Genomic DNA, 23319 nt, shown 5'->3' on the forward strand with positions numbered 1-23319 from the left:
CATTTGTAAAATAGGTGATGGACAAGAGTCAGTGCTTCTAAAGTATTTTATTTTGCTTTGAAAATACTTCTTTAAGATTACCTTTCCCTGCTGTAGAGCTGGAGTCCTCACAATCTGTCTGCCCTGCTCATTATGACGGCTCTCGGCTAAGATTAGAAGATTGGAAAGGTAAGGACTTACCTAGGAGTTGTGCCATTGTAAATCTAACCATAGGAGATGTACTATTACTTGCTTAAAAGAAAAACAAATATTCATTTGAAACAAGATATCATTGGCTTCTTAGTATAGGTATTCCTAAAGTTAAAAGTTTTGTTATACAGCAATTAATTGAGCCAGAGGATTTATGTTGAATAATTTACCTAATAAGACCTGTCAATGTAATTTGGTATTAATTGCCAAGTTACTTCAAATATAATAGCTTCAGTTTTATGACTAACTTCACTGCCAGCTGATAACAGTTTAGTGTGTATTTTAGGAAATAGTAGCACTCCTTCTGAGAATATAAATATGAAGAAAGTAGAGCAGGAAGCAATAGCTAAGGTGAAAGTGAAAGTGAAGTAGTTCAGTCGTGTCCGACTCTTTGCGACCCGGTGGACTGTAGCCTACCAGGCTCGTCCCTCCATGGGATTCTCCAGGCAAGAATACTGGAGTGGGTTGCCATTTCTTCTCCAGGGGATCTTCCCAACCCAAGGATCAAACCCAGGTCTTCTGCATTACAGGCAGAAGCTTTAACCTCTGAGCCACCAGGGAAGCCCTAGCTAAGGTGAATGTATAATAAAACCTTGTTATGGGAGAATCCTATAAAGAACTAATATATAAAGAAAACTTTTTTCTAAAAGTAAATATGTTGTGCTGAGAAATCAATCACACAAAAACAGCTAGCTGTAGGGATGTTACTAGTCATTATGCATCAGAAAAATGAATTTGAGGTGTTCCGATTTTTTGTTGACTTGTTAAAATTTTTTCCTAAAACTAATTATTAAAGTTCTGCCTGTCTTGAAACAGTAAAAATAAAACAGTACAGGTGTTGCTTTGTTTCAGTTTTTTATAACTATGAATTTTCACTGATAAGTACTGATTTTTTCTTCTACCTTCTTAGTACAAAGTAGGAAGATGCATAAAATAGCAGTTAAAATATGGAAAATAAAGTGTGGCTATTTATTTATCAAATTAAAAGTTGTCCAAAACCAACATAAGAAGTCACAGTAAAAATTCAGTGTGAAATTGAGATTAAATGTTTGCAGATACATTTCCAGAATGGTGGAGGGGAAGAGAGATCCTTATCAAACTACTGCTTGAGGATTGTCACCAAAAAGCTACTAACTTGTACCTTAGGATCCTGATTACTATAGAAGAATCAAAGTAGAAACTTTTAGAAAAATTAATTCATGGACCAGAAATAACAAAGAAGAATTTATGTTCATCTCAATTAATTTTACACAGGCACTGAAACTTGACTAGAATTTTGTAAAACATTGAATCAAAGTTAGCTGTTTATGGTTTTTCCCGTTACAGAGATGAGAATGAAACAGCCATTGGAGTCTCTTTTCTGCATATTTGATTTTCATCCAAAGATTGAGGTGAAGGGACAAAGTAATTAGAAAGGATTCTTCTAAGCACTAGTTAACAAAGCCACAACTATACCATAATAGGGACTTTGAAGCAGAGTTAGGAAGTAAAAGTAAGAAAAGTGGTGGGGAAGGAAAGTGGGAGGGAAAAATGAACACATTGTTAAAAAGTTAAGTATTAAGAGTCTTCTGAAACATGTGTATATTAATAAGTAGCTTTGTGCCCATTTGAGAAACGTAAAATATTTATTATTAAATTATTAAATTGTGTTTCTTATTAAACATATCTTAGATGTCCCCCTAAGTGTCCCTTGAGAAGGAAGTGGCAATCCACTCCACTGGAGAATCCCGTGGACAGAGGAGTTTACACGGCTACTTCACGGGGTTGCAAAAAGTTGGACACAACTGAGTGACTACACTTATTACTTACTTAGGTGTCCTCCAGAATTTTAGGATATTTATTTTCTTTTCAACCTCAGCCACAACTGTTGTGTCTTCTCTTACCCACTGCTAGAGCTCCAAAATGTCACGACGTAGGGCATCCTTAAAGAAATCAACACACTTGACTGTTTACAAAGCATGCGTCTGTGGGAAGCTAATGTATATTGGTACTCATTACATACCAGCTACTTATGTTATTTCTTTTAATTCTTATGTTTTGCAACTAAAGAAATCAAGCCTGAAAATGTAATCCAAATTCAACTCTGACTCTGAGGTTTATGATATTTCTATTGCTGTCTATTCTGATGTTTACTTTATAGTTAATTATAAATGGATAATATTTAAAAACAAGAAATAAATAAAAAACTAATTTGAAATTTTGCTCAGGTGGTTGATGAAGTAAAGGGCACAGTAATAGGAGAGGATAAACAGAGGATACTTCAGGTTATACTAGAAGTGATGATTGGATATTCTGGAATCAGGATTGGCAATGATGGTTGTATTGAGCTGAATACAGAAGTGTTCTTTTTTTTTAACTTCATGCTTTTTATTACTCTCTACATATTAACTGTAAAACTTGTATTTTAGAAATACCATGGCAAGTGTTTATAATAATAGAGGACAAGGCATAGTTTACATAGGAACATTGATGTTCGTACCTAGGAAGTAAATGTACTTTTACTTTTAGACTGGTCAGTTTGCTCTTTTAGGCCTTTAACTTTGAAGGACACGTGACTGCAACAATCAAAGTGAATTAGGAAAAGGCTGAGAAAAAAAGAAATGTCTTAATTAAAGTCTTTTGCATGGGTGGCTTAGATATAAAAAGAATTTCTTCAAATAATTTCCTAAGTGTCACTCAGAAGCCTCCCTGCTATCTGTAATATAATGTGCTGGAGTCCTTGGAATAAAATTATAGAGTAATTTAAAATATATATTATACATTTGAAATGATTGTAAATCATTCTATAGTTTGTAGCATGTTAATGGGATGAAATAGAGATAAAAGGCAGTCCACGTTCATATTTTCAAGATAAATGTACTTTAGAAGTCAACTGAACTCCTTGTTCATGTTCTAAATATAGCCCTTGTGATAATACCTAAGATATAAGCAGCCACTGATTTTTGATTCACACTTAAGTGGAGGTAGAGAGGCACCAGCCATTCCACATCCCCCAGCGTGGGAAGCATCAGAGCTGTAAAACACACCACCGCCAGGAAGACAGGCAGTTCTGTTTTCTGGTTGAAACGACTGCTCAAAAAATAAACTTTCAGTTAAATGTTCTTTTACTCTTTTTTCCTCCTCTTCCTTTTGTTGTTCTTTTGCGGATGGGAGAAGAGTAGCCACAACCTCTTTGCTTCTTAAAGCCTTCCTCTGGCTTTGCTCAGAAACTTGGAGATGGAATTTGTCTATTGCGCCATAGTGACAGGATCGGACATCTCTATGACGAATTACACTTTGAACTTCAAGGCAAACTCATAGGGATTATAGAGTGTCAACACTTGCTTATGTGTTGACTGATCATCTGCATAAGATATTAGCTCTGTGGGAAACACAAAGACAGGAAGATTTCCTTCCAGTAACTCTGGCTCTTTTTTGTTGATGCATTGGCACTAAATCCCCCTCGCTGAGGCGTCGGTTTTTACAGTCTCAAATCTATTTGGGGTTTTTCTTAAAAATCAGTTAAAAACTCCAAAGCATTTTGGCAATCTCGGCAACACCGACTCCTCGGAAAGCAGCTGCGATTGCTCCTTCCAGTCCTTTGTCAGCATCTCTAGGCTGCACTGCCTGCTGGGATACCGGAGGACTCAAATACCTAGAAGGTTCTTAGAAGCACTTTACAAATGATGTTAGGACAGAGTTATGGTGTAGAAGATCATGGCATCTTGTCCCATCACTTCACGGGAAATAGTTGGGGAAACAGTGGAAACAGTGTCAGATTTTATTTTTTGGGCTCCAAAATCACTGCAGATGGTGACTGCAGCCATGAAATTAAGACTCTTACTCCTTGGAAGGAAAGTTATGACCAACCTAGACAGCATATTGAAAAGCAGAGACATTACTTTGCCAACAAAGGCCCGTCTAGTCAAGGCTATGGTTTTTCCAGTGATCATGTATGAATGTGAGAGCTGGACTATAAAGAAATCTGAGCACCAAAGAATTGATGCTTTTGAACTGTGGTACTGGAGAAGACTCTTGAGAGTCCCTTGAACTGCAAGGAGATCCAACCAGTTCATCCTAAAGGAAATTAGTTCTGAATATTCATTGGAAGGACTGATGCTGAAGCTGAAACTTCAATACTTTGACCAGCTGAGTCATTATTTTCTCAATACTTTGAGAAAAACTGAGTCATTGGAAAAGACCCTGATTCTGGGAAAGACTGAAGGCAGGAAGAGAAGGGGATGACAGAGGATGAGATGGTTGGATGGCTTCACTGACTCGATGGACGTGAGTCTGAGTGAACTCCGGGAGTTGGTGATGGACAGGGAGGCCTGGCGTGCTGCGATTCATGGGGTCGCAAAGAGTTGGACACGACTGAGTGACTGAACTGACTGACTGACTGACCCACTTAAACTGAAACAGTTCCTCATCTTGGCCTCAGTTAGAAATTCTAAGAATCAAAGAACATTGTGCCTCTTCTTGTTTTGCCTTTACATTGTACAAAACAAAGTATAAGTAATAGATATTAAATCACTATTTTCTTAATTAAACTCATAACTATAGCAACTGTATTCCTCTGAATATAATGATTGTGCATATTCTAATTCTGCAATAACACAGAACTATTTAAATATGATGTATCAAACCCATTTAAGGAATTAACTAGTAATTTCAGTAATCTTTTTTAAAATGGATAAAGCAGGTAATATTAGTTTGAATTCCATCTTATTTTACTTTCTTCATGTTCAGATGTTCTACATTATTTTGCCAAACATAAAAAGTGAATTTTTAACATTTTAGCATCTTTGAAATTGAGATGTAACTTTTAGTTGATGTGATAAAATATCATTATCACTGTCATGATTAACTGGCATTTTTTCAGTAGTACATAGAAAATTGGTGCATTTTCCAATTAAGGGCATCTTAGATTTAGTAAGATTAGATATAAGGTGTAGCGCTCATAAAGACAGTGTCTCCCTATAAAATGTCTAAATGTTCAGTAATATTTTAGGTGAAAATCTTTAGGCATTATTCCTCTTAGGGGAACACATTTATTTAATAAGCTTCTAAAATGAAACAACAGCAAAAAAGATCAAGTCAAGTAAAATATCTTAAGAACTCCAAATAATGATTTTCTGAAAGTAGACTTTCAATCACAGTGGTAGGTAGTGGCAGAAGTAGTTTTGGTCAGGCTCTATTTCTGACACTGTTGAAATCTGTTCTGCTTGTTTTAGTCTAAAACTAAAGTTTTAGTCTAAAGTTGTTACACTCACTAGTTATGCAACCAAAGCCAAAGATTTTAATCTCAGTTTCTTCACTGTGAAGTGGAGATATATAATCCACCTCATCAAACTATAAAGGGAACCACATGAGTTGGAAAATAAAGAGAAGTAGCACAGGTCCCAGTGTATAAATGATAGTTATTCCTTAGTTCAATTTAGTTCAGTTCAGTTGCTCAGTTGTGTCCGACTTTCCGACCACATGGACTGCAGGATGCCAGGCTTCTCTTTCCATCGCCATCTCCCAGAGCTTGCTCAAACTCATGTCCATAGAGTCACTGAAGCCATCCAACCATCTCATCCTGTCATCCCCTTCTCCTGCCTTCAGTCTTTCCCAGAATCAGGGTCTTTTCCAATGACTCAGTTCTTCTCATCAGCTGGTCAAAGTATTGAAGTTTCAGCTTCAGCATCAGTCCTTCCAATGAATATTCAGAACTAATTTCCTTTAGGATGAACTGGTTGGATCTCCTTGCAGTCCAAGGGACTCTCAAGAGTCTTCTCCAACACCACAATTCAAAAGCATCAATTGTTTGGTGCTCAGCTTTCTTTACAGTCCAATTCTCACATCCATACATGCGGCTGCTGCTGCTAAGTCACATCAGTCATGTCCGACTCTAAGTGACCCCATAGATGGCAGCCCACCAGGCTCCTGTCCCTTGGATTCTCCAGGCAAGAATACTGGAGTTGGTTGCCATTTCCATCTCCAGCATGACTACTGGGAAAACCATAGTTTTGACTAGATGGACCTTTGTCAGCAAAGTAATGACTCTGCTTTTTAACATGCTGTCTACGTTGGTCATAGCTTTTCTTCCAAGGAGCAAGCATCTTTTAATTTCATGGCAGCAGTCACCATCTGCAATGAATTTGGAGCCCCAAAAATAAAGTCTCTCATGGTTTCCATTGTTTCTCAATCTATTTGTCATGAAGTGATGGGACCCGATGCCATGATCTTAGTTTTCTGAATGTTGAGCTTTAAGCCAATTTTTCACTCTCCTCTTTCACTTTCATCTAGAGGCTCTTTAGTTCCTCTTTACTTTCTGCCATAATGATGGTGTCATCTGTATATCTGAGGTTATTGATATTTCTCCCGGCAGTCTTGATTCCAGCTTGTGCTTCATCCAGCCTGGCATTTCATATGATGTACTCTGCATATAAGTTAAATAAGCGGGGTTACAACATACAGCCTTGAAGTACTTCTTTCCCAATTTCGAACCAGCCTGTTGTTCCATGTCCAGTTCTAACTGTTGCTTCTTGACCTGATACAGATTTCTCAGGAGGCAGGTAAGGTGGTCTGATATTCCCGTCTCTTAAAAATTTTTCCACATTTTGTTGTGATCCACAAAGTCATAATGCAGAAGTAGATGTTTTTCTGGAACTCTCTTGCTTTTTCGATGATCCAATGGATGTTGGCAATTTGATCTCTAGTGCCTCTGCCTTTTCTAAATCCAACTTAAACATCTGGAAGTTCACAGACTGTTGAAGCCTAATTGGGGAATTTTAAGGATTACTTTGGTAGCGTGTGAGATGAGTACAATTGTGTGGTAGTTTGAATATTCTTCGGCATTGCCTTTCCTTGGGATTGTAATGAAACTGACCTTTTCCAGTCCTGTGACCTCTGCTGAGTTTTCCAAATTTGCTGGCATATTGAGTGCAGCACCTTCACAGCATCCTCTTTTAGGATTTGAAATAGCTCAAATGGAATTCCATCACCTCCACTAGCTTTGTTCGTAGTGATGCTTTCTAAGGCCACTTGACTTTGAATTCCAGGATGTCTGGCTCTACGTGAGTGATCACACGTTCATGGTTGTCTGGGTCATGAAGATCTTTTTTGTGTAGTTCTTCTGTGTATTCTTGCCACCTATTCTTTAATATCTTCTGCTTCTGTTGGATCCATACCACATCTGTCCTTTCTTGTGCCCATCTTTGCATGAAATAGTCCCTTGGTATCTCTAATTTTCTTAAAGAGATCTCTAGTTCTTCCCATTCTATTGTTTTTCTCTATTTCTTTGCATTGAGAAGTGAGGAAGGATTTCTTATCTCTCTTTGCAATTCTTTGGAACTCTGCATTCAGATAGGTATATCTTTCCTTTTCTCCTTTGCCTTTAGCTTCTTTATTCCTACAATGGTCTTAAATTAACTGCATTTAGAACACTGAAATTCATTGCATATAATAGAAAGTATTCCTGATTATTGGTTTACTCTGACAGCAGACTAGATTGATAAAGTGCATTTGAAATAGAGGCTGTTAAACCTGATTTTTGAGTATGGATGTCCTCTGTTCATTTTAGTAAATGATTAGTAGGACACAGCAGGATGAAGGATGAAAAAAAAAAAAAACACCTCTTTTAATGAAATGATTACATTTATCAATCAAAGGACCATGCCTAAGTCTCCAAAACAGAAGGTGTGAGTGTCATATTGGGAACACCTCGCCATGAGATGGGCAATGCAGTTAAATACCAAAATACTTTCACAAGACTTAACACCAGGTGGTAATAGTATAATCCCTGCATAGCCATACAGGTAACTGCTTAGGAATTCAACCTCATCATTTCCTCGAACTGTCTAAGAGTTTGAAATACCTACCAGTAGACTCACTTAAATTTAAACACATGGTCTCTAGAAGGACACTACACAAATGCACAACTGTCACTCAGTAGGCAGCAGATATTTTATTGATTCATTAGCATATATTAGTGTGTCAGATAATAATAATCAGATCTGATAATAATAACCAGATAATAATCTTTACTTCCTTGTTGGGTAGACAAGGAAGTAAAGATTGAGCCAAATAAGTTGAGTGGAGATGAGTGAAGCGTAGATATTCTCAGGAGAAGGGCAGACTCTAACAGCAGGGAAACAAAGAAATAATCTGTCCAGATGGAAGGCTCTAAGGAGCTTTGTTATTGTGAAAAGAATAATATACAATTACAGTTCTGAAAAACAAGGAGTATGCTGATATTTCATTGCTGTGTCTCCAGTTACAGAATGTTGCACAGAATAAGCCCTTGATAAATATTTTTTGAGCGAAATAAATGAATGAACAAGACATTTTAAAATGAAATATATTTTTAATGTCTATATATTGCTGAAATGTCGTAGACTGTAAAGTGAGTTTCGTCTTTACATGCTTGTGTAAGGCAAGAGCATTGCTGAACTTTGACGAATCATGTTGTATCAGACTTTGCTTGGTATTCAAGAAATGTAAGCTGATCTATAATGCATCTAAAGCTACACAGTAAAGAAAAGACTTAAGGTGTCAGGCTTCTAAGTGTGTGGACTGTGCCTCTTTTCATCTTGGTAGTTCCAGTGGTTATCATAGTGCATGAAATATGATAGGTGTTCAATGAATGTTGGCTAAATTAATAGGATTCTATTATACACAGTTAATCATCCAAAAGCTTTTGTGCATATTTTGTCTAATAATCCAGAAAATTGACTGTATAGTTACCATGCAGACAGAGTCAATGGCACGCCTCTCTCATCCATTGATGGGGTATAATTTGGCTCATTTAATTGTGTTTATGTTTTACTGTGTTGTATTTTCTTTGTGAGAATATTTGTTCTTCTGCCAAATTTTTGCTTAGCCACATTTACATGTGTACTGAAAAATTAATATATTTCAGTGGCCTTATGTTTCTGTTGAACAGCCACGAGATGTTTTATTTGCAGCATCTGTGTATTTTAAAATATCATTCTGCCTAAGAGATACCAATTTTTCATGTAAATAAAGATGTAAAATGATATTAAAACATTAGTAAAATAGAAGTGAAATTGTAGTTTTCTCAAAATAGGGACTCCAGTCCCTTTCTGAAAATTATTACTTAGTTTTACAGTGAGAGAGGACCAGATAGGTAAATTGGAATGTGCTAGCTTCCCTGGTGGCTCATCTGGTAAAGAATCTGCCTGCAATGCAGGAAACCTGGATTCGATCCCTGGGTTGGGAAGATTCCCTGGAGAAGGGAACGGCTACCCATTCCACTATTATGGCCTGGAGAATTCAGTCCATGGGGTCGCAAAGAGTCAGACATGACTGGACAACTTTCACTTTCAGATGACTGCAGTCTTTGAACTTACATATATGTTATTTCCACTTCTGCTTTGAGGCTGTGACTCCTACGAGGGTGGGGCTAACTGAAATCGGGCAAATGTACTCACGCTTCAGAAAAACTCCCCAACACCACACCACATTGCTTTAATCTGTGAATTTCCACTTACTTGTCAGAGTTTTTGCAGAAATTCCTGGGTGATTTTGATGATCTTCTTGTGGATGAGCAGAAGAAGGAAGATGTGTGTATGATGATGTATTATTCCTGTTTTCCCAAATTACAAATCCACCACCCACAACCCTATTCTGACTGTAAAGATATCATTCTGAGTGAAAGAATGCATTTCTAAAAATTAATTTTTATTGGAGTATATTTGCTTTACTCCAGTATAAAGTATATTTGATTTATATTTGTTGTGTTAGATTCTTGCTGTACAGCAGAGTGAATCAGCTGTACGTGTATATATATACACTCTTTTTTAGATCTCTTTCCTTCCCATTTAGGTCACCACAGAACATTGAGTAGAGTTCTCTGTGCTGTTGAGTAGATTCTCTTTAGTTATCTGTTTTATACATAGCAGTTGTATATGTCAGTCCCAAGTGAAAAGATACTTTAGAAAGAAAAAAAAATCCTGTTGGTTCAGAAATAACACTGCTCATTTCCTTCTCCATCTGAGGACTACTGCTCAAATGTTGTTCCACGTTTGTAAGACTTCAGGAAGGTTCTCTGTAGATGATTTAGCATGTGCTAATTTGGGGATATTTGTCCATTACTTAAATGTTGAGAAAGACTCTAACCATGGTTAGTGTGATGATTTTCTAGCTCATATTCATATAAACAGAAAAAAACAAAACAAGTTTATGTTCTTGGGAAGGAAATAACATATGAAATGATTTCATCCTAGATTGCATAAATGTCTTAGGTATAGTATGTATAAGAGATATAATCTTAAAGTACCATGGGATGTGACAGCAAATCAGTGAGAGGTTTCATTGTTTGCTTTTTGGAGGTTTATTTATTTATTTTTTTTCTTCTTTATGCCATCTCTGTTGCTCTGGATACTTAGGGGTATGAAATCACTTAACCCTGTCTTTAACAGTTTTCAATCTGAGAAATCTTACAGAAACACCACTTTCACTTTACGGATGAGGAAACTGAGGCTCAGAGCTCTTTCATACTCTAATTCCCATTTCGAGTTGCTTATACTAGAGTCTGACATTGTCTATCATTTTCACTTTGCACTTAATGTGCCCAGGCATGAACAGCTATATCTTTAATAAAATAGAGTCATTTAGCTCCTTTTTTCTTTGCTTGCCATATTTAAGTCTTCAGTTCAGTTCAGTCTCTCAGTCATGTCTGACTCTTTGCAACCCCGTGGACTGCCCTACCAGGCTCCTCTGTCCATGAGATTTCCCAGTCAAGAGTACTGGAGTGGGTTGCCATGTCCTTCTCTAGGGGATCTTCGCGGCCCAGGGGTCAAGCCTGCATCTCCTGCATTGGCAGGCAAATTCTTTACCACTGAGCCACGAGGAAGGCCCCATTTGCTAAATAGGTCAACCAGTTATGAGTAAATTAATGATTTGATGCCATAGGTTTCAATCTTGTTTACTTTTATGATAGTCTAAGATAAGAAAATATCTATGTAGACATTGCAGAATTTTGAATTTACAGATACTTCCTTGTCACTGAAACTGTTTAACTATGCAAATGCTCTTTCATTTAACATGTATTTTCTAAGTGTTCACTCCATCCTTAACCTCAGACCAGGTATTGCTAGATTAGCAAGGACAGCCTGTGAAGCATGTTATTTTCTTCACTGCCTCCAAGTGAAATCTATAATAAAACTAAAGCCATACTTGAGTTATTTCAGAGAAAAACTTTCAGTCCCATATTTTCAGGCAACTTAGCAGGTCAGATGCCTTTGGGTTCTTTGCATGACTGAGTTAAAGCCCTAGAATGTATATAAAAGTGTAGTGAATTGTGTTTGCAATTTCAGTGAACAGCCACAGGTAAAACCAGACTTTGTTCAGGTTTCAAGTGTAACCACTGAAGTGGTTGCTTGTGATGAAATTGCAACTCTGTTGAAATGCATCATTGAAGATGACGAGCTGCTGGTATGGCATTTCCAGGTTACAGTTTGGTTTTAATATTTGTCCACATGAAGACTCTTCCTGTATGTATATCGCACTCAAATGCAAAATTAATCTAGGAAATAAGATTGAATTGTTTTGAAGCAGAAACTAACCACTAATAAACAAAACTTCTATGAGAAAACAAATCCCAAGCCATTCTTTATTGGTAGAAAATTTCCCTTAAAAAACCAAAGCTTATAAGTTTATTATACTGATAAGCTAACTCTGTTTAAATGGTCAATAAGAAACTTTAAAAAAAATTAGCCGCTGAAAAGTATTAACAATGTCAATAAAAGTGAAAAAAATTTAAGGCATAAATTTCTTAATTACTGCTGAAATCCAAATTAACATGAAATTATTTAAGTCTAAGTAACATTTACTGATATATCATCTGGGACACATTTTCCCCTGGCTATGTTTCCTACCACAGCTGGATGAATAGTCAATGATTATTATTCAGTATCACACATATCATAGAAACTGTCAGAACATGCAATTAGTCAGAAATGATAAAATGGAAGTAAAAGAGTTAGGAATAATGAATTGGCAATATACGTTATCACTGTGTGATACATACATTTCTTAAAATGTATCATAGCCTGCTGGTTATTACATGTAATCATGACTGCTAAAAGCAGATGACTTCTGATTTAGGGACCAAAATGTTTAACTTTTCCTTTGAAAGTGAACCACATTTCTTTGATTATCTTGGCCTTCACTGTACCATAAACCAATATAGAATTCTCTGTTAGGAAATCTGCTCTAAATCTGGGACCATTGTCTGAAGGCATTTATTACAGAAAATTGTACAAATGCTTCAGCTCTAATATGATTTTGCAGTGTGAATCCCATGAACAGTAAGTCTCCAGAGAAAAGTAAAATGTTTTCAGCAGCTGAGCTCTAAGGTTAGAGTTTAAGACACAATTGATTGCAAAACTTTAACTTTTGATATAACTTTTAACCTTTCAGCACACAGTTTAAGCGGTCAAAGAATGCTAAATATAAAGCCTTACTTTTTTAGTTTCTTCAAATAAACAAGAGTAGCAACAAACAATGACCTTAAATGTCCCTGTTATCACCAACATACCTTTTCATATTTTTCCATTTTGTGAAGTCATGCATGTATAGATATATAGCTGGTAATTTAGACTGTGCTGCTCCTAAAAATAGGCCACTGCAATTCTTATTTTGAAAAATGCTCAAGCTTACCAGGCATAACAATTTAAATCATTAATTAGTTAGAAGTCATGATCTGCTATGCTCCATTTCGCCTCTGAATACTGAAATCACACTCGAGAGGTAACTACAATACAGTGATGGATGAAGTATTTGGGAAATTTCTGTGATCCAGAGCTTCTGGGGTACGAAAGAATATTTTACAGGTGTGTAGCCAAAGAAGAGTGGTGTAACATAATATTTCTCAAGCTATAGTTCATATTACATTGACTAGAGGAAGAGAATTGCTCATTTATAAATTCCTGAAGATGGTGACATCTGACATAGATCTGAAATGGGAGACTGAATTTAATATCCATAATTGAGTGTCAACATTCATGCTTCTTTCCTGTGCTTAGCAATATTGTACTGACATTACAGAAGAGTGGTACAGAACTTGCTGTTATGTGGCAGATTTTTAAATGAGCATATTTCAAAGTTCCCTATGAAATAATAAATTAGAAATTGGCTTTGGATTTGGCTTGGTTGGCAGCTATTACTTGGTACATAGATCTCATGAGACAGTAGAATGCTGTTAGACAAGAGCTGCTCAGAATTCTTTGTAGCATTACATGGTCATATTAAAGATAATTCTTAGGTTTTCCATCTGAATCAAAATTTTTTTGAGGGTTTGCTTTCACATTTATGATATAAGGCCAGAGCCTCACAGTACTGCTGTGGAGAATGTAGAATTCAGTATAAAGTAGATGTGTTTTTGACCCTATCTCAGGGGATTTATTACTGGAAATACCAAAAAGATCTCACTGTACCAAGGCTTCATTTATAATAGAGTCCCATGGCATGGATCCTGGGGATTACATTACCGTATAGTTCTGGGTCTCTATGACAAAGAAAAGCAATTATGTATAAAATAAAAACAACTTTTTTTTCCCCTTATAGTTTATTTTATTTTTTTTAATTTTATTTTTTAACTTTACAATATTGTATTGGTTTTGCCATGTATCGAAATGAATCCGCCACAGGCATACATGTGTTCCGCATCCTGAACCCTCCTTCCTCCTCCCTCCCCATACCAGCCCTCTGGGTCGTCCCAGTGCACCAGCCCCAAGCATCCAGTATCGTGCATCGAACCTGGACTGGTGACTCGTTTCATATATGATATTATACATATAAAAACATCTTTTTAAAACACAGATGTTTGATTATTTGTAATAATGTCATAGGAATGTTAATAGAGTTAAGATATCCTAAGCATTGTGCTTGATAAATATCTGTCACATTTTAACAACTTTGATGCTGTTACACATTAATTCTGTTTCTGAGAGAGACAGGGCAGTGGTGTTATAAAAGCTTCCCAATTATTTGCCATGCTTCGGTCTCAAAGGGTTTAGCCTTCTATTCCAAAAATCTTCATGATATATACTCACTATTCACTGCACAGCTGTAGTCAAGAATCCGAGTTCTCCTTGAATTTTTATTCACTTATATTTAATTTTAGTTTTAGGCTCTGATACCTCTTATCTTCATCCACTGGGGTATGAGTGATAATTTCTTTGATATCACCTGGCACTATTTCATTCACTCATTGTGGGATAATCCTCAAATTCTTTGAGCCTGAGTTTCTTTATTTGAAATGTTAAAATAATAATAACCAGTTTTGTTCTCAAAATAGAATGCATTATGGCAAATACAATTTCTTAGTACATGGTAGGTGCTGTTTTGTTCCAGAATCAGTTACCTCGGTATCGTCCTCATTCTTTTATAGAATTCAGTTATGTTTCCTTTCAAATTTACTTTTTGTGATTCATGATTCCCACTTCATTATATGAAAATTTCCACATATTCTTGATTTTAACTACCTTTTCTCCTGTCTTCAAAGTTTATATTGTCTTTCTTCAGGCACGGCACCAGAACAACTGTACCCAAGAGTTCAGACTTTTTATCAACTCTTGTAATTAGCTTCCATTTTTAAGTATCCCAGAAGGAAAGTGAAGTCTTGTTGAAATTGGAAGGGATGAAGAATTACTCATTAGACTTATGGCTCCTCTTGCCATGGAAGTCTTGGAGTCTGATGAGAACAATGTCTGTGGGAGTTCATGAATATTACCTTCTTAATCATTAGCCCTATGTTGTGGCAGGTAAGCAAAAAGGGGTGACAAAAAGGTACACTGGACCAAATACCTCAGTGGACTTAGGCATTCTTCATGACCTTAGTGTCAGTTTGACTTAACAACATAGTATTAACATTATTTTCATTAATGTGGTTAGAATTTTATTTAAAAACATGGTACATATTTTTAAATTCCTTTATAGTGTTTCTTAAATTATTCCTTTTTTCCCCATCTCCATTGCCATTACCTTATGGTATTATACCTGAATTATAAAAATATTTTTCTAACTAGCTTCCATTTCTTTATTCTTACCCTTCTTTCCTGATTCTGTATACACTAGGGCTTCCCTTGTGGCTCAGCTGGTAAAGAATCCGCCTGCAATGCAAGAGACCTGGGTTCGATCCCTGGGTTGGGAAGATCCCTTGGAGAAGGGAAAGGCTACCCACTCCAGTGTTATGGCGTGGAGAATTCCATGGACTGTATAGACCATGGGGATCACAAAGAGTCTGACACAACTGAATGGCTTTCACGTTCACTTTTCACACTAACATTTATATAATATATGCTTTTTCATTATTCTGTCTTCATGCTCACACATCCTTGAATTGCAGCAGAGTTCTCAAGAATTTCTATCCAAATGGCAGATGGGAGAGGACTGGAAGATCCTGGGGGCAAAGAATTTATCAATTCTCCTCCAATCTTGCCTTGCAGTTTTAAAATGCAAATTAATTTTTCATTCTTAATCACATACTATTGATACCAATCAGAGTTCTTGGTCTTTCCCAAGTAACAGAAATTGACTAGAGGTCAGATAAGAATTTCAGGCAACGCTTTATTGGGGCTCCTGCCCTGGCAGTAGGAGGAAGTGAAACAAGTAACTTGTTCCTTTGTTCACAGCTCCCCCTACACCCTCCTGTTCCATTCTTTATATGAAGTGAGGGTAGAATAGGGGTACATCCTGGGGTCGGGGCAGAGGAATGGCTTAGGTGGTTTGCCCACCCCTCTGCGTTGTTGAGTGCAGGCATGCACAGTACTCTGCTTTTGCCACCCACTTTTCTTTTGTTACTGGCTCTTCAGAAATGGCAGCTGAGTTTTTTGTTATTGTTGTCTTCACGTCTTTTGGTTCAGAATTTGCCCCAGCTGTACATGTGCACAGTTATTTTTGGCCCCATGCAGCTTCTTTGTATTTTGTTGCTCTGGGAGAGGTGTGCCCGGGGGGAAGTTCTGCAGCACTGCTTCAAAGGGTCTTAGGTCCCAGGCCTGTCTCACTATCAACATTTGTTTTCATGTTATTAAAAATACTTCCTGGTTAAAGAGCCTAGTATTTCATTCCAAATCTTGAGGTGATTTTGATGTTCAGGAAGATTTGCCATATGCCTCCAAGTTTCCCTGGCTGTACCACGTTTTCATGGAGATAGAAGTACTCTGATTTGAAAAGTCAGACTGAGTTCAAATTCTTTTGCTGGAATTTCATGATACTCCACATATAGCTTTAATAGACTTTTATAAACTATCTTCTGTTAATTCTCTACGTGAATCCTACATACCAGCCAGACTGCTGAACTTATTCACATACAGGCTCATCTCTCTTCTCCTGCTTTCTTATCTTTGTTCATGACTTAGCAGTGGCTTCCTTCCTGCTCTCATGTCTGCCTATAAAATGCTAATTAATTTTCAATATCACATTTATACTCATCTTTTCTTTAAGTATCTTTAAGCTGGAGTTATTTCCCATGACTGATTTCTTATAAGCCTCTAGTGAGTCGCACTATGATGTTTAAATTCTTATCCTTTGTTTTGAGCAGAACCCTGTTCCCGTATCCTTCTTCCTCTTTCAAAAATGTGGTTTTAGTGGTAACGAAGACTCTCTCCTTGACCAAACTTTAGTCAGGGTCCTCAGAGCCCACTTTTTAACTAGTCCTTGTCCTTGGGCCCTTTGTATAGCCTGCCTAGTTCAGTTGTAGCAAGAATCCTGCTAAGTCTTCTTATTAAGAGTCCTTCCACCCTTGATATCTGATCACCCTGGCCTGTCTTCATCAAGAACCCTGTTAAGGGGGTTTAACAAGAATTCCTCCCCACCTTGATGTCTTCTCTTTGTAACTTTCATCCAATAACCACTTATTCTGCTCATCGACTATACATTTCCAGTTGTCTTTTCTGTATGAGGAGTTTGGGCTGATCTCTCTTCTCTGTTTTGATAGTCTTGATATTGTTGTTGTTTAGTCGCTAAATCATGTCTGACTGTTTGTGACTCCATGAACTGTAGCCTGCCAGGCCTGTCTGTCCATGGGATTTCCCAGGCAAGAATACTGGAATGGGTTGCTATTTCCTTCTCCAGGGGATCCTCCTATAGAACCTGGGTCTCCTGCTTTGGCAGGCAAATTCTTTTGGCAGGCTGAGCCACCAGGGACCCCAGATAGTCTTGATATCTTGATATTTATCACAATAGTCCCAAAAGAAAAGTCTAACTTACTATTTTAACAGGTGTCAAATATTATTTTTTAGCAGTGGAGAGTGCCAGTTATGTTAACTTATATCCTGGGCTGTAGAGTGTGGGTGCAACACAAGCTCAACCAGTCAAAATTTTTTGAACTGTAGTCTTTTTAATGGAGTTACATGGGTATGAGCCCTAAGTTGCTATGGACCATCCCCTGCTTCCACCATATAGAAAACTTGACATTAGAAAATGATGTCACATGGACAGAAACAGAGCCCAGATCTGTCTGCTTCTACATCCTTCTTTTCAGTCATCTTTAAGATCAGCCTGAGTTTTGCTCTGCCCAGATGTGTAAGCAAATAATTTCCCCCCCACCCCTGCCCATATTTTTTTGTTTGTTTTTTGTTTAAGCATATTCAACAAGGTTGCGTTCAGTTTCTTGAAGTCTTAAGTCAAAATATCCTGCTGATGTATTCACTTATACAGTGCTTTTCATCTACCCTGCTATGTTACTGATTTGTGACTTAGTTCCACAGTACACTTTATACTTAAGTGTAACTACACAAAATACAGGCTCTTAATAACTGTTTATTGATTTATGTCATTTTATATGTGCTTGAAAATTAAAGAATTTTAGCAATTATAATTTTTAAAAGTTCTGTTCTAAATAAGTTACTATTTAGAATACAGAAAATAAGGATTAATATAAAATTACATTTACATGTAATTTTAATATCCAGAGATGACCTGTGAGTAACTGATGTACCCCATTCATTGTTTTCCATGAATCATGTACATATTACTTTGTTCATTTTCTTTTCTTTTTTTTTTCCTAAGCAATATGTTGTGACCATCATTCTGTCAATAGTATCTTTCTATCATGTTAAGGCATTGCAGTTAATATAAATAATCCTCTTAAGATGTCTAATTTGTTTCTAAATATTCCCAATGTATAATACAAACAAACCAAATGAAACTAAAATTTTTTGTGTGTGTGTTTTTGTTTCGGCTGCTCAGCACACATGCAGGAGCTTAGTTCCCTGATCAGGGATTGAACCATTGGCCCCTGCGGTGGAAGCATGGAGTCCTAACCACTGGACTGCCAGGGAATTCCCAAAACTAAAATTTTTAAATTTTCTTTTTTACATGTTTCTCACACATTTCCTTATTATGTGAGGTTATATACATTAAAATGAACTTTTGGTGCATATTGACAAATATCTTCAGAAATATGGTATGCATTTATACTCCTAAAATTATGAATTTGCAATTTTAATTTTTTATCAAATTTTAGTTAAAAACATATTTTTTAGCTTACAATTCATTGTATATAAGGATAAAATATTTTTTTGGTTTATTTACTAAGCTTATTCTTTGTTAAGTTTCTATTTCCTTACTTATAAAATTTTATTAATCTCATTTTTCTGTGTTCTCACTGCCTTTTTAAAAATTGCTCCTTAAATTATAATATTTTAAGGAGGTGAGCATTTGTCATTGATAATAATTATAATGATTATATTTTAGAGTTACTGGCCCTTTTTATTTCATACATGCTAAGAGTTTTGTTCAATTTTATGTTTGCATTTTAATTTTTAATTTTTGTTAAGGTATATTTAGACAAGCAGTCCATTTTTGACGTGTTGCATTTCTATTAATGCTAGCCAGTTCCTATGTTTTGGATCTTTTATGTGTAGAATTGTGTGTGTGTGTGTGTGTGTGTGTGTGTGTGTGTATGTATTTATTATATCCCATTGTGCAGTGGAATACATAATTCTAATTTTTAGATTATCCAAGTAAATTTTTATTTTTATATAGACATGTATTTATATTACATATAAAATAAATTTATAAAATGACACGTTATGTATAAAAGACACTCATATATAACTTAATCGTACAGTTTGTATTGATTTTATGCCATGTGTAGCCATTTGACAATAACTTTAAACTTCTTGGAAAAGGTTAAAAGTCAAGGTTAACAAGTAGCAAGTTAGTATAACACTAAAATGTTAAGAAAGCCCTAGTAGAATGCAATTCTAGACATTTGTTACAATAGATCAATTTTTCATTAAATTCTTTAAATGATTTCAATACTATTTTGGTGTGAAACCAACTACCTTTATAATACTTACCAGAAGATGGCGCTATATCAATAAACAAATCTTTTGTATTTTATGGAATGTAGATAAATATTATCCAAGTATTTAAAACCAATTCCTAGGGCTTGGCAAATAACTCTCTGATGATGTGCTCACCTTATCTTTAATTCCTATGTAGTAAAATAAGTTTGCTATGCATCCGGGTGGGAAAGGCTTAAAAATGTTTTACACAGTACCACATTTTTTTTTCTCATGCTTTCTCTCTTCTTGCTTTTCACATTATAAAAGCATCTTGAGTATGAAACTGCTAATTAGTGGATCTTTAAACTAAATATATATAACATATCTTGAATCATTTGAAAGTTATGTGCTGACAAACGCACACACACACACAGACACACTCTACTGTGCTGAGACTGAAAAAAACAGAATAATAGAAACCAAAGGCAAGGTTTAAAACTGTGATAATTGCCTGAGACTAACCACAAAATAATAGCTTCTGTACTTAAATTACGTACATTTAGCAGTAGTCCAGTAAAATTCAAGTTGGGGGCATGTTTATGTTGCATTTTGTTTATAGCAAGGCAGCATCATTCATCAGAGGTTTTAACAGAGCAAGGATCCCTTTGCCATGCTTTCATTTAATGTATTTAATGTATTTATGGGTGTATTTTTAAAACGTAGCTAGTATAGTATAAACTGAAATGCTGCAATGTGTGCTAATAGCAGAAATTTTATTCAGCATAAAAAATGAACCTTAATAAACCCCTTCCTTTTGTATTCCTCCTGGCTCCAGAATTTTCTAATGAGTAGCAACAGGAGCTCAGCAACCACTAAGAGGTTTCTTAACCTGACAATAATTTTGTCTAATAAGTAGAGAGACCAGAGTATTCAGCAAAAGTTCCATTGAGATATCCAGAATTACCTTATTAATTCTTACTAATGACTGAGAAACAAATGGTATGCCTTGGAACTGTCCACAAGGCACTAGTGCAGGAGAAAAAACCATGGAGATTATATAAAACTTTACTAATGAGCAGAAATAGTATTGGTACATGTTTTGCTTTTGGTATGATTCATGTAGTGCCTTCTGAATCCATATAAAAACATGATTCACAACATCTCACTCTTTTGTTTGGAATGTGTAGCTCAATAGTTATCTACCTTATTTAATGAGTTCCTTCTTTGGGCAGAGAGAGGGTCTTCACAGTATTCAGAACTGAAGGGTACATTAAAGAAATAGAAAGCCATGCTTTTTGGAAATAGTTGTTTGATTAGGGGGATGAAATAAACATATGCTTGCAGAAAAATAGCAGCAAGGTATTTTTATGCATTAAGTCATATAGTATAAAATGATGTTAGGATTCCTTTGTGCTTAATTGATTTTGTATCAGAGCTTTTAGTGGAATGTGGGTAAAAAAGCCTCAGTACGTTGTTTAACATTCATCTCAGTCTTATCATGTAGATTTTATTATCTTCTCTTTTTTGATGAATGAGAAAACTAAGTTTTGCAGAGGTTGACTAATTTAGCCACTCACTGAGCTAATAGGCCATGGGACAGGATGTGGTCTCCTGTTCTGTCTCAAGGACTGAACTCTCTCTAACATGCCAGGCAGGGCTCTGAAACCCTTTCTGTGCACGCCTGAACCAGTTTAGGCTCACACTCATTTTGTCTGCCTCCTAATGTGAAATCTTAGGTTGCCTGTCTTTACTCTTTTCAAATAAAAATCCCTGCAGAAGATTTTTCATAGTCAGAGTTGAGATTGACTTCTGTGATTCATTTGTCACTGTGAAAAGAGATTATAGCTGAAAGAAAAGTGACTCATGTGACGGCTCATGTTCACTGCTGCATGACTGGCAGCTTCTAGAACATAAAAGCTGGTTGGTTTTTCCTTTCCTTTGAGGACTAAGCAGCGTAAGGTCATTTCATTCAGTAAAGCTGATGACACTTTTTCTTTAAGTTGGATACTCGAATTCTTCCAGGTTCAGTCTACAGTGATATTTCCATGTTCATAAAATTTCAAAACCATCTCTTCCAAGGGAGAGTGCATTTTCTTTTTTCAACAATTTACATTGTTCGTGTCCCTTCTAATGATTTCCACAAAATTATCTTATGCATTTATATTTTAGACCTTTACAAAAGTTGTTCTCTGAAAACGGAGAAACTAGGTATTCCTTCACTTGATTTGTCCTAGTCTGTGTAAATCTATTGACCAGATTAGTTCTTAGTTATCCTCAGATTGTATATGTGCTTTGAATTTCTTTAGAATTTATTATTTTGCTAATTATAAAAAGGATGTGTTTGAGAAAATAATGTGTTTACTAGAAAGTGTTTTGCCTTGTTTGCACTTGTCTGGATTACTGATTTTGATTCTCTGCTTCTGTTAAAAGGAGCCAAAAAGTGTTTAGAATAATAATTCATTGTTACCGTAGAAATTATACGTCACTGATAAAACTGTGTATTAATCAAGTTCTAGTAAATGAATGCGGAGAAGGCAATGGCACCCCACTCCAGTACTCTTGCCTGGAAAATCCCATGGACGGAGGAGCCTGGTAGGCTGCAGTCCATGGGGTCGCTAGGAGTCGGACATGACTGAGCGACTTCACTTTCACTTTTCACTTTCATGCATTGGAGAAGGAAATGGCAAACCGCTCCAGTACTCTTGCCTGGAGAATCCCAGGGATGGGGGAGCCTGGTGGGCTTCCATCTATGGGGTTGCACAGAGTCGGACACCACTGAAGCAACTCAGCAGCAGCAGCAGCAGTAAATGAATGCAGAGGCCTTGTGACTTATGAATAAATCTATACTGGAAGACAATATCACAAGAGCATTGATATACACTTTGGAGTCAGACAAACCCGAGCAGAAATCGTAGTGAAAGCTTAGGTAAGTTACTTAAATTCTTTCAGCTTTGATTTCTTCTGATAAATTTCTTCAAAAGTTTCTCATAAGAATTAAATGAAATTACATATGTATAGGTGCATAAATAGTATATATTTATATGTACACATAAAGTTTAGCACACTATCTGGCAGTTAGTAAGTGCTCCAGTGGTAACTAAATTGCTATGCTGTGCTTTTTTCTTTTCCTATGTTTATTTTTAAGTCTTTATTCACAAGCAAACATTTTTTTTTATCAAAGATATGTTCAATTTCTTCTATATGCAGGGAATTACCAAGAATCTACTGCCCCAATAATGCCTGCTAACAAACAAGTAAAATCCTCAGTGATATACTACATACACGTTTATTTTTCCTTATAAGTTCATGGTTTGCTGTTTCTGCAGATCTGGACCAGACTGGGCCAATCTCTACTGTGTCTGTGGAGTGGGAGAAGGTAATATCTCCCCCAAGCTCACCTCTTCCCTTTGTAGTTCTTTCCTCTGGTCAAATAATTAAAATGACATAAGATAGATTAACAGGAGTAAATAAAATTTTTTATGTGCCTGTGGGGAATTCACATAAGCATGAAGGATGCCAAAGACAGACAATTTTGGATTAAGTAGAATGAGTTAGGGGCTTGGGACTTCAAAAAGGAATAAGGAAATTTACAGGAAGATGAAAAAAGTTAATGTTTGATAAACAAGTGTTTGCTTGGTCACCAAGAGACACTGGGACCCAGAAAGGGCTTTGACTGTGGGGCTTTGCTAAATTCCTCCTTATCTACCACACCTGCTGCTGCTGCTGCTGCTAAGTTGCTTCAGTCGTGTCCGACTCTGCAGCCCCATAGACGGCAGCCCACCAGGCTCCCCCGTCCCTGGGATTCTCCAGGCAAGAACATTGGAGTGGGTTGCCATTTCCTTCTCCAATGCATGAAAGTGAAAAGTGAAAGTGAAGTCGTTCAGTCGTGTCCGACTCTTCGTGACCC

At 36.4% G+C, this 23319-nt stretch overlaps 1 pseudogene; it reads right to left on the reverse strand.

The window, feature by feature from the left end:
- Positions 1 to 2594: 2594 nt before the first annotated feature.
- Positions 2595 to 23319, reverse strand: part of LOC109558120 (motile sperm domain-containing protein 1 pseudogene) — a 33014-nt pseudogene continuing 12289 nt past the window's right edge.

The sequence above is a fragment of the Bos indicus genome, chromosome 4 (assembly GCF_029378745.1).
Source record: "Bos indicus isolate NIAB-ARS_2022 breed Sahiwal x Tharparkar chromosome 4, NIAB-ARS_B.indTharparkar_mat_pri_1.0, whole genome shotgun sequence".
NCBI classification, from domain to species: Eukaryota; Metazoa; Chordata; class Mammalia; order Artiodactyla; family Bovidae; genus Bos; species Bos indicus.